Consider the following 15,936-nt stretch of genomic DNA (forward strand, 5'->3'; position numbering starts at 1 on the left):
ATGCTTTCAATTTAAAGAAACACTTACAAATTAATTTTATGAAAATAACTCCAATTTGTAAACCTAATAATAGATATTATCTAAAAAAATATTGTCGAAACACTTACGGAATCAAATTTCAAAAATAGTTATGAGTAAATATCAATCAAATTTTAAAAAACACTTGTAAATTGAGTTTTACTAACCGTGAATAGGTTATATGAAAGAAAAATAGAGGGAAATTTTTTTTCTTATGTGATTAAAAATTTAAAATATAATGACAAAAGGCCGAAGAATCATTGTTTGTGGCATTTTTCTTGTCAGAAACAACTTTGCCTATTTTTCATAGTCTTTTATTTTCTTGATATTGCATCCTTATTAGGGAACACTAAAATCTACCAAATTAAGCTTCAAAATTAGAAATAACTACATAAGAGTTATTTAAAAAAATAGATACTTCATTGAGGAATATAGGCGAGAATGCTCTCCCATCTAAATTTTCAAAAAATATTATATTTATATTACAAAGTCCGAATAAGAAAATTTTTTAGGTAAAATACTAAACTTTTAAAATCTTATATAGAAATTCTTACAAAGTAGTTAAAATAAGGAAAAAATTACTCCTGAATATTAGGAAAGCATTAAATGACTAATTTGTCTAGTATGAAACTTAGAGCCCGTTTGGCTTAGCTGATTTAGAGTAGCTAATAAGCATTAGGTGCTGAAAAGCACTTTTAAGTTCTGAAACTAATTTAAAAAATAAGCAGTTATGTGTTTGGATAAAAGTGCTGAAATTAATAATATGTACCTGAAGAACTGGGTATACGAAGAGTTTTGTTTTAAAAAGAAGTATTTTAGGGATATAATAATAAATATTTTGGTCAAACTTAAAGTGCTTATAAGCTGAAATTTGATAAGTTGGGGGAGACCAACTTATGGCTTTTGACTTATTTTTGGCTTATAAGTACTTAACTTATAAGCACTTTTAATTTTATCAAACACGTAAATAAGCCAAAAAGTGCTTATAAGCCACTTTGACCAGCTTATAAGCTTAACCAAACACCCTCTTATTTTTAAAAGGTAAAAAAGACGAACAATATTTTGCTAAGCGGCTTCATATTTTTAATATAGCGCATGACCCTCGTATTAATAAGAACAAACTTTTAAAAATAATATACGTGAATGCAAAATTCAAATTAGCTTGTAAATAAATTCAACTACTAATACAAATACGTAAATTCAAAATTCAACTACTAATACAAATCTTTTTGATCAATACCCGAACAACACAAAGTTTTGATAATAAAATATGAAATCGTTGTTTCTTTAATAGAAGTAGTCGCTTATATAATTGAAATAAGGTTTAATTGTGTATAATTCAAATAGACAAAGAAAATATTATCAAAAAATAAATACTCCTAAATCAAAAAGAAGTTCAAAGTGTTTTGTTTTTTTCTAAACCTAAAAGGAGTACAACGTATGAATGAATTTGAAATTTGAATAATATGTCAAATTGAGCTGCGTGTGAATAATATGTCAAAATTTTATTAACTAAAAAAGGCCCTTCTAAACCTAAAAAGAGAAATTTGATACTCCAACGTATGAATGAACTTGAACATGAACAAAACTTTCATAGTGTAAATTCAATGTACTTGAAATTCTAGAACATAAAGGTATTAAAACATAAAAGTTATAAATATTAGGAAATAATTAAATGATTACTCCTAAATAATAGGGAATTAATTAAATGACTATTCCTAAATAGTAGGAAACTAATTAAATCTTTATTCCTAAATATAGGAAAATAATTAAATAATATTTCTAAATATTAGGAAAATAATGGAAAGACTATTTTGTCCAGTGTGAACATTATTTTAAAAGGGTAAAAAAGGCGAACGACATTTCGCTAAGGGCCTTCGTGCTTTTAATATAGTATAGATTCTACCACTAGACCATTGATGCTTTTTGGTTTAAGACTTTCTTTAATTTTATTTATACTCTTTAATCGCATTTTGTACGAAAATAACCAATCGATTTTGGTCAGTTTCGTTAAAACAAAATAAATTAAAATGACCGATTGAGATAGCCGGCCGATTTCGGTCAGTTTTCTAAATATAAATCTAATTTATTTTAAAAAAATCGGCCGAAGTTAGTCGATCTTGAAAAATAAACTTCCCATGACGCAAAAATAATTTCTCGCATTTTGGCGCACAAAAAAAAATGATTGAATTCGGTTGTTTTTGTAAAAGAAATTTTAAAAAGAAAATATTTTCAAATACCGACCGACTTTGGTCGATTTTTTGACCGACCTAGCTACGGACAATTTTGACCGAAATTTTAGTAGTGTAAATATACTAAAAGATGGAGACGAATCAAAATTTAGAGTCAAATGTCTTAAAATGAATGTGATCTATTATGCCCTCTAGCAAAGACTATTAAACATTTTTTGCTTTAGAGGTAAAAGGCCTCGTCGTGATAAACTTGGTTGAATACGTACCTCCGCCAATGAATTTCTGAACAGTGTTTGCGAGATAATTGAGACAATTAGTATCATGAGTCTGCATAAGTGCAAAGGCAGTGGAGGATGGAGAAAAGAGGAAAGACCCATCAGCGCACTGCAAGTGAAGTAGCTTTTGCCAGTCCAAATCTTGCATCCCTTCCAAACTGTGGAGTAACGTTGTAGGCACTTTGTGCATTGTCTCTTTTGGTATCCTAGTGCGCACACATAATCATTACTCACATATATATATATACCATGGAATATCACATATAACATGGAATATTACTTAAAAGGAGTTCCACTTTCTATCGCCTAAAGATACACGAACCTATCGATAAATTAAAGAAAAGGGAGAAAATTAATAATCACTACTTTTATTGCATTTAAAGCGAAAGAGGAATAGCCTCATCCGTCCTAATTTGATTGTTCATTTGGCAAATAATTGAAAATAAGAATGATGAGTATAAGTTGAGAAACTTATTGGAGATATTTGGTTTTCTTATTGTTGAGAAGAGCACAATAAAATATAGAATTTTATTGAAAAGTGTAAAAGTAGAGCCATTGGATCTTTCGAGGGTCTGTAAAAGAATGCAAACTTTTCTTCAAGGAACCTAGACAATATTTTGGGATAATTCACAAAAGAAAGGTAAGACTAATATATTGGCATATTGCAAAATTTAATTTAACACATTGTAATATGTAATTTATCTTACTTATCATTGTTTGACCAAAAATCAGGATTTCGGTCAAAACCTATTTTAGAAGAACTCGGACTACTAATAATCAAATAGAAATAAGAATAATTGATAAACAACAGCTGAATATAAAAGCAAAGTAAATCAATATATTCCAATAGTATTTCCTGTCCTTACAAATGATCAGTCTTCTCCTTTTATAGCTATCTCTAGGTAATACGTTTGTTTCTACCATAATAGAGTCATTATTGACAATTAATGGCATTACATGTGACGTTATAATTGGTAATCATATTTGATTCAATACAGTTTCCCTAAAGTTTTACGTATTTAATGCGTGACAATACATATCTATACTTTTTTTGCTATCAGATTCGTTCTCTTTAATCATAAAGAGGTTCGAGCATCTATCTTTCTTGTTTTTCCTAAATATGTGCCTGTGCATGTTGAAGCTCGTGCTTCTTTGATTATTCTCTGCCAACCATCATCCTTTGACCAGTCCATGTATCATGACGTGTCATCTTACAATCAATTCCATACATGAACTTAAATTTTCTCAATACAGATAGTCCCCCCACTTGCCATTTATTCATCAATAGAATATTTGGGAAGTTGATCTCATTAAAGCGGGAATATTTGCCGCCATTAATTCTTCTCTGGAACTGATGCTTCATTTGTCACTTTCATTTAATGTTTGTAACACGTGCATTTCCTGGTTGGTTCTGCAACTTTTTAGCGTCTTTTAAGGCTTTTTACGGTTTCACAAATTACGAAACGACAGGACGTTTCCATCATTGCACCTTTTTCTATGACGGTTGCTTCTGAGTATAAATATAACTTTTCACCCTTGTCTTTCTCACAAAAAGTTTAGAATATCCAATTCTTATTTTCTTCTTCCTCGTACTACTATGTTTTCTTCAAACCCTAACCCTCGGAGAGTCCCCATCATTTATAACCTTCATCTCGCTCCTGTCAGAAGTAGGAGAGGAGGAAGACTTCGTAGTTTAGGATCTTCCTCTTCACGAGGCCCTTCTATTATTTCAACAAGTTCTACTCCTCCTTCTAGAACCAGAGGTTCTCTTTCTCAAAGGTCTTCATCTAAAAATAAAAAACCCACTGAACCTCTTCGTGAACCTTTGGTAGATGAAATTGTTCCTGCTGAACTATCTTTTTACAATGATAGAGAGTCCATTAGAAACCAAGTTTCTTCTATGTCTTTATTAGATCGTGATGATATTTACCCGACTCAAATCACTGAAGGTTTGATTTCTGTTGTTCATACAGATTGTCATTGGAGCCATGATTTCCCCATTATAATCCCCAATAAAAACCAAAGAATCACTTCTTATTTGACTGGGTTTTCTTTCGTATATACATATCCTTTCACATTGAATTTCATACCTCCTATTGAACCTGTTATCATCAAATTCTATCGATTTTTCGATGTTTGCTTAGGACAGATTGACCCCATCGTGTGGAGGGTTGTTGCTTGTTTGAGGCATTTGGCCAACATGGCTGACATGCCTTTTACTTTCTTCCATTTAATCCATCTTTATTTTCCCAAACTCTTTCGTCAAGGAATTTTTACTTTAGTAGCGAGAAGTAAAAGAGTTCTGGTCAACCCAGAAGACGATAAGGACTGTGGCTGGTATGCCAGGTTTGTTGCTACTCCCACTGTTGGTTTAGTGGGTGAAGAGAATGTTCCATTTCCTGAGAAGTGGAATTTTGCACGTGAGTTTTCTTTTTATAACTTTCCCATACCTTTTTCTCAATTTTGATGGTTGTCATTTTAATTTCCTCTTCTTTTTCAACAACCATAGGAGTTGTAGATGAAATTCTCCATTTCCGTGGTTGGGTAGGAAAGCTGTTAAGTATTGCTCCGATGGATGGTAGGTCCTGGAAAAACCTTTCTCATCGGTTTGGTTGAAAAGTGAAAACTCACGGTAAGTGCTTTTTTCTTTATATCTTTTGCATTTCTGTTTACTTCTTTCCTTAGAAATTACTTTAACCCTTTTTTTTGTTAGGGTTTTCCATTAGAGGCATAAGCGCTGAGGCCGTCATAGCTTCCAGAATTTATGTGGAAAGAGCCCAAGAAATAATTTTTTGTTCTTCATCGAAAAGGAAAGCTTCTGCTGATCAAGACTCTGAAGAAGAGGAAGAACAAGACGAAGTTCTTTGATAAAAAGGCCACGAGCTAGAAGACGCATTATTCCAGATGATGAAGCATCTCCCCCTCGTTCTATTCCTCTAACTGAGCCTGTTGAAGCCTCATTGGTGATTTCCGATGACTATACTCCCGCGGCTACTTGTGATCCTGTTGGTCAGCTTTTTGCTCGTGGGTTTTGTAGTGAAAGTTTGGGTCCAGTTTCTGATGAAGTTCCCCTTGCCTCATTTTGCATATCTGCTTCTGTGGCATTTTCTCTTCTAGTTGTGACTGTTGCTGCTCCGCCCCAGGCTATTTTGACTCCTTCCACAGCTCCCCCTACAACTGTTCCTCATACTGAGGTTGGTTTCTCAAGTGGAAGTGAAGTTATGAAACAAGTTATCATCGAGGTTCCTGCCGATGGTAATCTTTTAAGAAAATCAGGTCGGACTGATGTGTGGTTGAAACCCCTGATTGGTCCAATCGAGAGAGCCAAGCTTGAGAGTCACAACTCTTTGACTTGGATGAATGACATAGTGCAGTCATCATTAAAGGTATTCCTTTTAATGCTTTATTACTCCTTTCTTCTATTAAGGTTCTTAACCTTCCTCTTTTTTTAAGATTGACCTCGTTCGTACAGAAATGATGAAGAGGGTTTCCTACACGGAGTAGTTAATGCACGACTATCAAGTTGAAGCGGACAACTGGAGAGAGCAATATGAAAGCCTTCAAATTGACATGGAAGTGTTAGAAGAGAGCAAGTGCACCTTAGAGCAGTAGTTGAAAGTTTTAACTTCAGAATTGGCAGTTGAAAAAGCTTCCTCAAACCAAGCTGGAAAAGACAAGAATCTCCTCGAAACATCTTTTTCCGAGCAACTCTCCAAGGCTAGTGAAGAGATTAGAGAGTTGAGGGCTCTCTTAAGTGAGAAAGAAGTGTATGCCGATGAACTTGTGCAAACTTTGACTCAGACTCAAGAAGACCTCCGAGAGTCTTCTGATAAGGTCCATTCCTTAGAAAGTTCACGTGCTTCTCTTTAAAATTCTTACAATTCTGTCTTGGCTGAGAATGAAAAGCTTAAAAGTGAAATTGCTGAATGGGAGAAAGATTACGAGATTCTTGAGGACAAGACCGCAATTGAAGCGAGTTGGGCATTTTAAATACTCGCCGTGATACCCTTGTGGAAGTTAGCCAAGAGAGCTTTAACTTGGAGGCTGAATTAGCTAAAATACAAGAAACTATTGAAAAGACTCAGCAAGGCCAAGTTCCTTCTCCCGTGGCTGAAACTTCTGAACATATTGAAGATGATATGGGTATGGTGAATGTTCCAACTCCTTCAACCCAACTTGAATCTACTACTGCTGGTGACCCTGCTTTGGTTCCTTCTTCGACTCCTCAGTGACAAATTTTAAGGCTTTTTTTTTGGTGGAATGTGGTTATAACCCTCGGTCCCATTTGGGGGTTTAGTTTTTTTTAAAACAACAAGTCCCCAGACCTTTTTGGGGCGTTTTGTATAAACGACTAATAGTTTATGACTAAGTTCATACTTAGTCTAAACTTTTCAATATTAAGAAGTTTTCCATTCTGACTTAGTTATTTTTCTGTTTTGCTCATTCTTGCCCTTATATTCAAGGATTCATTTGAATAATTTGCACTTTTATTTCATAAAATGATTTCTTAACTTCATGAATGTTAAAAACATGAATTTTATAAAAGAAATAGGAACACACATGTTTCTTGAAATAACTTTGATAAAGTTTTTATTTGAACTTTGTCAATAACATCTTACATACATTTAAATAACTTCTATGACTTTTTCGTAACTATTTTCTATACAACAGATTTCAAAAAAGAAAATAAAATACGAGGTTTTTATTCATAACCCGTTTCTATATATTGCCTTTAACCTAACTATGATAAGGTTTTCTTTGGCTTTATGTTCTTGGCTCATAACTTTGCTCTGCACTTGACTCATTCAATGAGTAGACTTTTCGGGCTTTGACTTGAACTTTGATTATATCTCAATCTTCTTTGCCTTCTTTACATATAATTATATCTCGATCTTATTTGCCTTCTTTACATATATGTCTATGTATTTATATAGTCCCCAAGTGTTTGATCTTTGAAGTATGAAGTTTCGAGCACTTGATTACTCCTCTCATTTTGTCCTTTTCCTGAAAAGGAAAAAAACATACGGGACTCGGAGGTGCGATTATAGATGAAGACTGCTTAACCCGTCTGAATTTCTATTAGAATAGTTGTAACCCTAGACCTGGAATTTATATTCTTCCACGTGCCTTGCAGGTCATGATTCATCATTTAGTACGGGTTAGCTTTTTGCCTATCATCTAAAATCGTTAGTAAGATTTTAACAATTCAAAAATAAAATTTTAAAATGAGGATACCTAGCCGTGTGTACTCCTTAGAAATAGTATTTCTTCAGGTGAACAACATTCCAATGTGAAGGTAATATCTTGTCATCCATTGTTTCCAGCTCGTATGCTCATTTTCTTACGATACCGTGAATCTTGTAAGGTCCTTTCCAAGTTGGACTTAATTTTCCTGCATTAGCGGCTCTCGTGGATTGAAAAACTTTCTTGCGTACGAAGTCCCCAATATTGAAGTATCGTAGGCAAGCTTTCAGATTATAATATCGTTCCATGACTTGTTTTTGTGCTGCCATTCTTATTAATTCATCTTCCTTTTTTCCTTCAAGTAGATCAAGGTTTATTCACATTTCTTCTTTATTGGATTCTTCAGTCGCTTGTGTATACGTCGTGCTTGGCTCCCCTATCTCAACTGGAATTAAGGCTTCAGCTCCGTATACCAATGAGAACGGTGTTTCACCCATACTTGTTTTTGTTGTCGTGCAGTACGCTCATAACACACCAGGCAGCAACTCTGTCCAATTGCCTTTGGATTCTTCCAATCGTTTCTTCAAATTGTTGACAATGATTTCATTATTGACAATGAAAAAATTGCGGGTCATTATCACACACGATTTTCTTTGGTACACTGAATCGACATATAATATTTCGCCAAATGAAATCTCTGACTTGCTTTTCTCGTACCTATTTAAAAGCACCTGCTTCCACCCATTTAGTAATGTAATTAGTGAGTACTAGCAGAAATTTTACCTTGCCTTTTGGTTGTGGTAGTGGACCCACAATGTCCATCCCCCATTTCATAAAAGGCCACGGTGTAACGACCGGATGTAGCAAGTCTACATGTCTATGCATATTGCTACCGTATCTTTAGCACTTATCACATTTATCCATGAAATTTTCCGCTTCTTCTTCCATTTTGGGCCAATAATAGCCAGCTCTAATCATGGTTTTTACTAATGATCTTCCTCATGCGTGATTTCCACAATGCCCCTCGTGTATTTCTCTCATTAAATATTTCGTATGAGAAGGCCCAAGGCATCTTGCAAAAGGACCACCGAATATTTTTCTATAAAGATTGCCTTGCTTTAAACAGTATCGAGCAACCATTTTACAAAGCATGTAAACCTTTTTCTTGTCTTCGGGGACGATTCCATACTGCAAAAAAGTGACAATCGCATTCCTCCAATCCTAGGTTAAGTTATTGAAATTTATCTCATTTTTGTCTGGATCGAGTACTGAATGAAACAAATGAATTAAAGAAGCATTTTCATTATTCGTCACGTCCGCCGCAGATACGAGATTGGCTAGGGCGTCTGCCTCGACATTTTCCTCTCTTGGTATCTGCACAACTTTCCAGGTTTGGGATTGCCTAACCAAATCACGTGCCTTCTTTAAGTATTACTGCATTGTGCTTCCCTGGCTATATAAGTCCCCAGCATTTGATTAACTACGGGCTGTGAATCGCTTTTGATTACGATATGATCAATGCCAAGTTCTAAACCTGCAATCACAACTTCATACTCTGCCTCATTGTTAGTTATAGGATGACATTTTATGGCTTGTCGAATGGTTTCACCTGTAAGTGGTACCAAAATAATTCCTAAACCTGCCCCCTTCACATTTGATGAGCCATCAGTAAATAAGGTCCAAGTTCCTGGATTAGACCCGTTGAACACTTGTAGTTCTTTTTCAGCTTCTAGTTGTATCCCTTGGCTAAAATCAGCCAAAATATCTGCTAACACTTGAGATTTTATTGCGGTTCTGGGTTGATATGTGATGTCGTATTCACTCAATTATATGGCCCACTTGGCTAACCTACCTGATAACTCATGTTTGTGTAATATATTACGCAATGGATAAGCAGTTACTACGGAAATAGGGTGGCATTGAAAATAAGGCCTTAGCTTTCTAGATGTCATGATTAATGCAAGTGCAAGTTTTTCTATGAGGATACCGTGTCTCTGCATCTAATAATGATTTGCTAACATAATAAATTGGAGACTATTTACCTTGGTCTTCAAGAACTAAAACAGCACTCACCGCTACTTCTAAAACAGCTAGGTAGATAAGCAACCTTTCCCCATCCTTTGGTCTTGCGAGCAACTGTGGATTTGACTGGTATGCCTTCAGGTTTTTGAGTGCTTGTTGACACTCCCCGGACCATTCGAACTGATCTTGCTTTTTAAGAGCTGAAAAGAATTTAAAATATTTTTCTGATGACTTGGAAATAAATCTTCCCAAGGCTGCAATTCTTCCCGTTAGTCTCTGCACCTCTTTCTTACTTATAAGCGTGTCAGGAATTTCTTCAATGGCTTTAATCTGCACGGGATTTGCTTCAATACCATGGTTAGAAACAAGAAAATCCAAAAATATACCTGATGAAATGCCAAATGCACATTTCTCGGGATTCAGCTTCATATTGAATTTTTGTAAGATCTGAAATGTATCAGACAAGTGCGGTATATGATCCCATGATTGTTGAGATTTGACAAGCATATCATCTATGTAGACTTCCATAGTTTTTCCTAAATGTTCCTGGAACATTTTGGTCACCAACCTTTGATACGTGGCACCAGCATTTTTGAGGCCAAAGGGCATTACTTTATTACAGTAAGTCCCCCTGTCTGTTATAAATGAAGTTTTTCCTCATCTAGAAGATCCATTTTGATCTGATTATACCCTGAATATGCATATAAAAAGCTTAACAATTGATGTCCTACAGTAGCATCAATCAGTTGATATATATATGGTAACGAAAAAGAATCTTTAGGACAAGCTTTGTTAAGGTCGGTGTAGTCTATACAAACTCGCCATCTACCATTCTTTTTTGGTACTACTATAGTATTGGCTAACCAATTAGGATACTTTACCTCGCAGATAGACCCAATTTTTATAAGTTTTTTAACCTCATCTTGAATCACCTGATTTTTGAAAGATCCTTGCTTTCTCTTCTTTTGTTTGATATGTGGATACAATGGATCTTCATTTAACTTGTGAGTCATTACTTCCGGGGGTATTCCTGTCATATCAGAATGGGACCAGGAAAAGCAATCCACGTTAGTTTTCAAAAATTCAATCAACTTACCTTTCATGTCGTGGCTTAAGTTGGCCCCAGTGTAGACTTTCCTTTCAGGTCATTGTATGAATAGTTCTACAGCCTCTAGTTCTTCAATCCTTGTTTTGATATTCTCATTTTCTTCTGGTTCTTGAATGGAATCGGGCCTTGAGTCTACATCTGTTCGCCCCTGTTCAGTTGACGCTTGTGTCGTGGTTCCTCAACTCGATTCTGTAATTGCTACTTTTCTTCATTTTTTGTACTTGAATCTGCTACAGAGTTGATGTTCCTGGATGTCTGTTGATCCCCACGAATTTGATGTATTCTCCATGGTGATGGAAATTTAATAACTTGATGTAAGGTAAATGGCACATCATCCATATCGTGAATCCACAGTCTTCCGAGAATCATATTGTAAGCTATTTCCATCTGTCACACCTCCTTTTTTCGCCCCCGCGGGGTGCAAGGAGTTTTTTCCAATTAAAGGACAGTCGAAACGGGATTTGTTTATTTATTTCAGAGTCGCCACTTGGGAGATTTAGGGTGTCCCAAGTCACCAATTTTAATCCCGAATCGAGGAAAAGAATGACTCCGTATTACAGTCTGCATACCAGAAATCCGGATAAGGAATTCTGTTAACCCGGGAGAAGGTGTTAGGCATTCCCGAGTTCCGTGGTTCTAGCACGGTCGCTCAACTATTATATTCGGCTTGATTATCTGATATAATACGTATTATAAACTTATGTGCAAATTTTATCCTTTAGCCGCTTTTATTATTTTTTATTTATTGTTATTATTTTACGAAGAATTGCAACATTGTGAAAACGTATTTCAAACCACGTCGCAATCAATGCACCCGTGGTTATCGACACATTTCGACTCCGTTGAGATTTGGATTTGGGTTACATAAATGCACACCCGTATTTAAGAAAATAACATTGTTAAATACGCGCCTAAAGCGACTAGCGTATCATTATTTTTGGGTAGGGCCGTGAAATTTGCTAAAACGGCTCCTCCCTAATTCTAAGCAATTAAATGTACATTTATTGAGGGCCCCGCAATCTATACATTTTATTAAGCGAGGCTCATCTCATTTATTTTAAATGGACAAATCTTAAAGCGACTACATTTTTCTATAAAAATTAGTCTCTAAAATAAAGAAAAAAAATCCTAATTAATTACTAGCTTTTATTTTATTTATTTAAGAAAGCATGACATACTAATTGCTAGATTAATACAAATATTGATGAAAAGGAATTTTATTTAAAAATATTCGAAATTATAAATAAAATAAAAATTTGACAACTAATATTTAAAAGAATCAAATACAGCTAGATTAAAAATCAGCATTGTTATAAAAAAACTATTGAGATTAATTATTCACGACCATTTGAAACTAGATTTTAACCATAATTACTAAAACTTTTTAGAAAGTCATTTAGATTTAAACGAAGTTTCTAATCTTGCCTGAACTCAAATGCCTTAATGCCTAATTTACAAAATTTAATTTAAATTCATGTCTTAGCTAAATTTAGCTAGTTATTCATGATTAACCTATTGTTGATAATCTTGAAACCTTCATAACTAGTGAATTAACCTGTTTTGCCGAACTGATTCATTAAAGACTAACTTATGTTATTTTTTCTTATTCCAATTATTATTTAGTAATACATGAAATAGCCTAAATACAATCAACAAAAGGAATAAAGAAAAACGAAATTAAAACTTCAAAATTTCATTCTTCATATGTATTCATTCTTCATATTTCGGATTACAATAACCAGCGTGTCAGTTGTGTACCTGATATTGGAAGGAAAAGAAAATGAAGATGAGAATCAGCAGCAGTAATAACAGTACAACACAGCAACAACTGCCCAGCAACAGTAACAACCCAGTAACAGACCGGTGGAGTAGTAATCCCAAAACAAATGCTTCCAACTTTTATGAAACAACAACAATTAATGCTGATTTCAAACAATGAAAGAAAGCAGAAGATTTTTTAGTTTCTTTTATTCGAAAGTTTGAATATTTTTCGGAATTTTTCTCTCTTAAATATTCAGCTCTTTTTTTTTTTCTTATTCTCTGTCCGTTTTTTCTCTCTCTCTCTCTCTCTATTCTGTCCGTTTTGTCTGATTTCAAGACTTCTCCTTATATCCCATCCCATAAATCTTTTAATCAATTAAAATCAACCCATTTTCTCTACCAAACCCATTATCTTCCCACTCATCCCCATTACATTAAATAAATATATCACACCACCCCATTATATTTTGTCCCACATGCCTAATATAAATAAATACAAGATTCCCCCACACTAAAATTTGTCTTGTCCCCCCTTTATATTAAATAACTATATCACAACCCACCCATTTCATCTTGTCCCCCATGCTTCACATAAAAAATTACAAAATGTACAATTCCTAAACTACCCCTCCGACCTTACTGAAATTACCAAACCACCCCATCAGCTATAACAAATCAATTAATCACACTCAACGCCAATGTGACCAATTTCTACACAAATTCAAACAACAAATCTCATGAACATGATTTCTTCAACATTTCAACAATAAATCACATGAACATGATTGGACAATAAAGAACAACTAAAAATTTGATTGAACAATATTTTCAGCAACAAACCTATTTTCAGATTCAACAACAACAAACAAGTATATTCAAATTTCTAAATTCAATAATATTGAACTTAAAATCAACTCTAACAACATTACAACAGCAATTCCTATATAAAACTTAAACAAGATTATGAAACAAATTCAAGAAATAATCATAAATGATAAACAAGAAATCAAACTATACAAATTTCGGATTCAAGATCAACCAAACATAATATGAACATGAATTAAATCTAAAAATAAAAACGACGGATTCAAATGATTAAAACCAACATACTTCCCTATTACAACTAAATTCTTTTAGGCAAATAACAAAACAAAACCTAAGAAGAAACAATTATGAATTTAAGCTTGAACTTAACAATATTAACAATTTCTGGAAAATACATAAAATACATGAACCAAATTGAAGAAATAATTAATTAAACTTCAATTTGTATCTAACTAACATTAAACTAACAACATTTACCTAAACAATAATACAAACATGAAATAAACATGAAAAACAACTAATTAACTTCCATTTGAAATCTGAAAATTAATTTAACAAAACATATGAACATGAACAAAACCAAAAATCAAATATCTAACCATAGACATGAACAAAACAAACATTTGCCGATTTTAGATTCGAAAATATTAAAACAAAATACGGACAAAATAAAACTCAAAAACTACTAACCGGAGATTGTATGGACTGTTTCGACGAACCTCAAATGGGAATAAATCTGTCCGGACTCAACGACTAACTCAACGACGAACTCGACTTTAAGAAATTGACTGAATCAACGTCGAACAGTAGCAATGGAGGTTCGACGCAGCATCAATGGAGGAAAAGGAGAAGCAGCGGCGACAAAGTCGACGGGGAGGTCGACGGACAGCTTCCCGACATTGAGGCGATGCGATGGTAGCCATGTCCACGCCGAAGCTGGAGTAATCAACATCCGTTTGGAGCAGCTGGACACGGGCAGCAGTAGCGACGTGTCGGAGCAGTGGTCGACGAACTGTTCGTCGACATGGTGGAGCTGGGTGTTTGGACGGGATTGTGGTCGTTTGGTCGACTGGTTCTGTTGGAACGTGAAGACGCAGCAACGGGGGGGGGGGGGGGGGGAGTCGACGAGCAACTATGGTCGACGCAACAATGGCGGAGAAGATGACGAAGGTGAGGTCGAGGAAGAAGAAAGAGCAGCAGCACCAACTGAAGAAACCATGGTCGTCGAGTTTGAAACAGAAGCAGTAGCAGCTGGAGGTGAAGCAGAAACAGTGACGCGGAGGAGGATAAACAGGTCGTTTTGGAGAAGGTTGACGGAGAAGATGAAGACATGGCGACCAACGACCATGCGAGCTCATGCTCGAGCTCGACGAGGCAGCGACGATGGTGTTGGAGCTTGTTCTGGGCGTGAGGAGGTGGAAAGGCTGCCATGGTTGTGTGTTTTTGAGCTTGGGGAAGAAGAAGCCAAGCTTTAGGGAGGCGGATGGCTTTTTTTAGTTTTTAGGGTTTTTTGTCTTGTTTTTCCTTTTTTGTTTTGTGTTAGGACAAAAATGAAGAAGGGGTGTTGGGTTATTGGGTTAATGGGGCGGATCGGGTCGACCCGGTCTGAAGTAGACTGGGTCATGAGGAAGATTGGGCAATTATTTGGGCCTGAGGTTGAAATTTGAAGAAGTGGCCCAATCCGATTTTTATTTGTATTTTTGTTATCTTTTCTTCTTTTATTTTCTAAAACTAAATTATAAAAATACTTAAATTATTATTAAGAACTAAATTAAGTTATAAAAGCGCAAATTAACTACCAATAACAATTAACACACAATTAAGTAATAATTAAGCATAAAATTGTTCATTTGGACATTAAATGCTAAAAATGCAAAAGATGCATATTTTTTGTAATTTTTAATTTTTGTAAAACTAATTTAATTACTAACAATTGTAGAATTAAATCCTACATGCAAAATGCGACATATTTTTGTATTTTTATTAATTTAACAAATAAGCAAACACAGACAAATACAAATAATTATCCAAAATATCACAAAATCTCACAAAATTGCACACCAAGGAAAATCATTTTATTTGAATTTTTTGGGAGTGATTCTCATATAGGGCAAAAATCACGTGCTTACAGCTGCCCCTCTTTGCCCGGATACACGAAGGGTTTTCGTGCAAAGATAAAGCGAGCGATTTTTGCCCATCCGAGTACTCCGTGTGAAGCATTTTTTGAAAAAGATTTAATCGAATCTTTGCTTCAAAGGTTTCCTACATATCCCTGGCTAAAGGGGAATCAGGTTAATGTAGTTCGGGAAGTTTTGGTAGCTGGGACTACCATGGGACTGCAATGTTACTGTTGTTGCATGCTATTACTACTGCTTACCGATCTCCTTGTTACACCGTGCTTAAAAGAAAACAAGAAGCTAGGCTAGACTGCAATTTTTCTTGTTGCCTTGCTTTCTTGTCTGCTTGCATTTTTTCCGGTGCTTTTCTTCTTTTTTGACACATGCACTTGAGTTTGTGCTGGGACCTCTTGTAGCAACCTTCTGCTTCCCGG

The 15,936-nt window shown here is 34.9% G+C and overlaps 1 pseudogene; it reads right to left on the reverse strand.

Moving 5' to 3' along the window:
• LOC107786029 (ent-copalyl diphosphate synthase 1-like) overlaps positions 1-15,936 on the reverse strand; it is a 110,865-nt pseudogene that overhangs the window by 6,077 nt on the left and 88,852 nt on the right.

Source organism: Nicotiana tabacum, chromosome 7 (genome assembly GCF_000715075.1).
Source record: "Nicotiana tabacum cultivar K326 chromosome 7, ASM71507v2, whole genome shotgun sequence".
Taxonomy (NCBI): Eukaryota; Viridiplantae; Streptophyta; class Magnoliopsida; order Solanales; family Solanaceae; genus Nicotiana; species Nicotiana tabacum.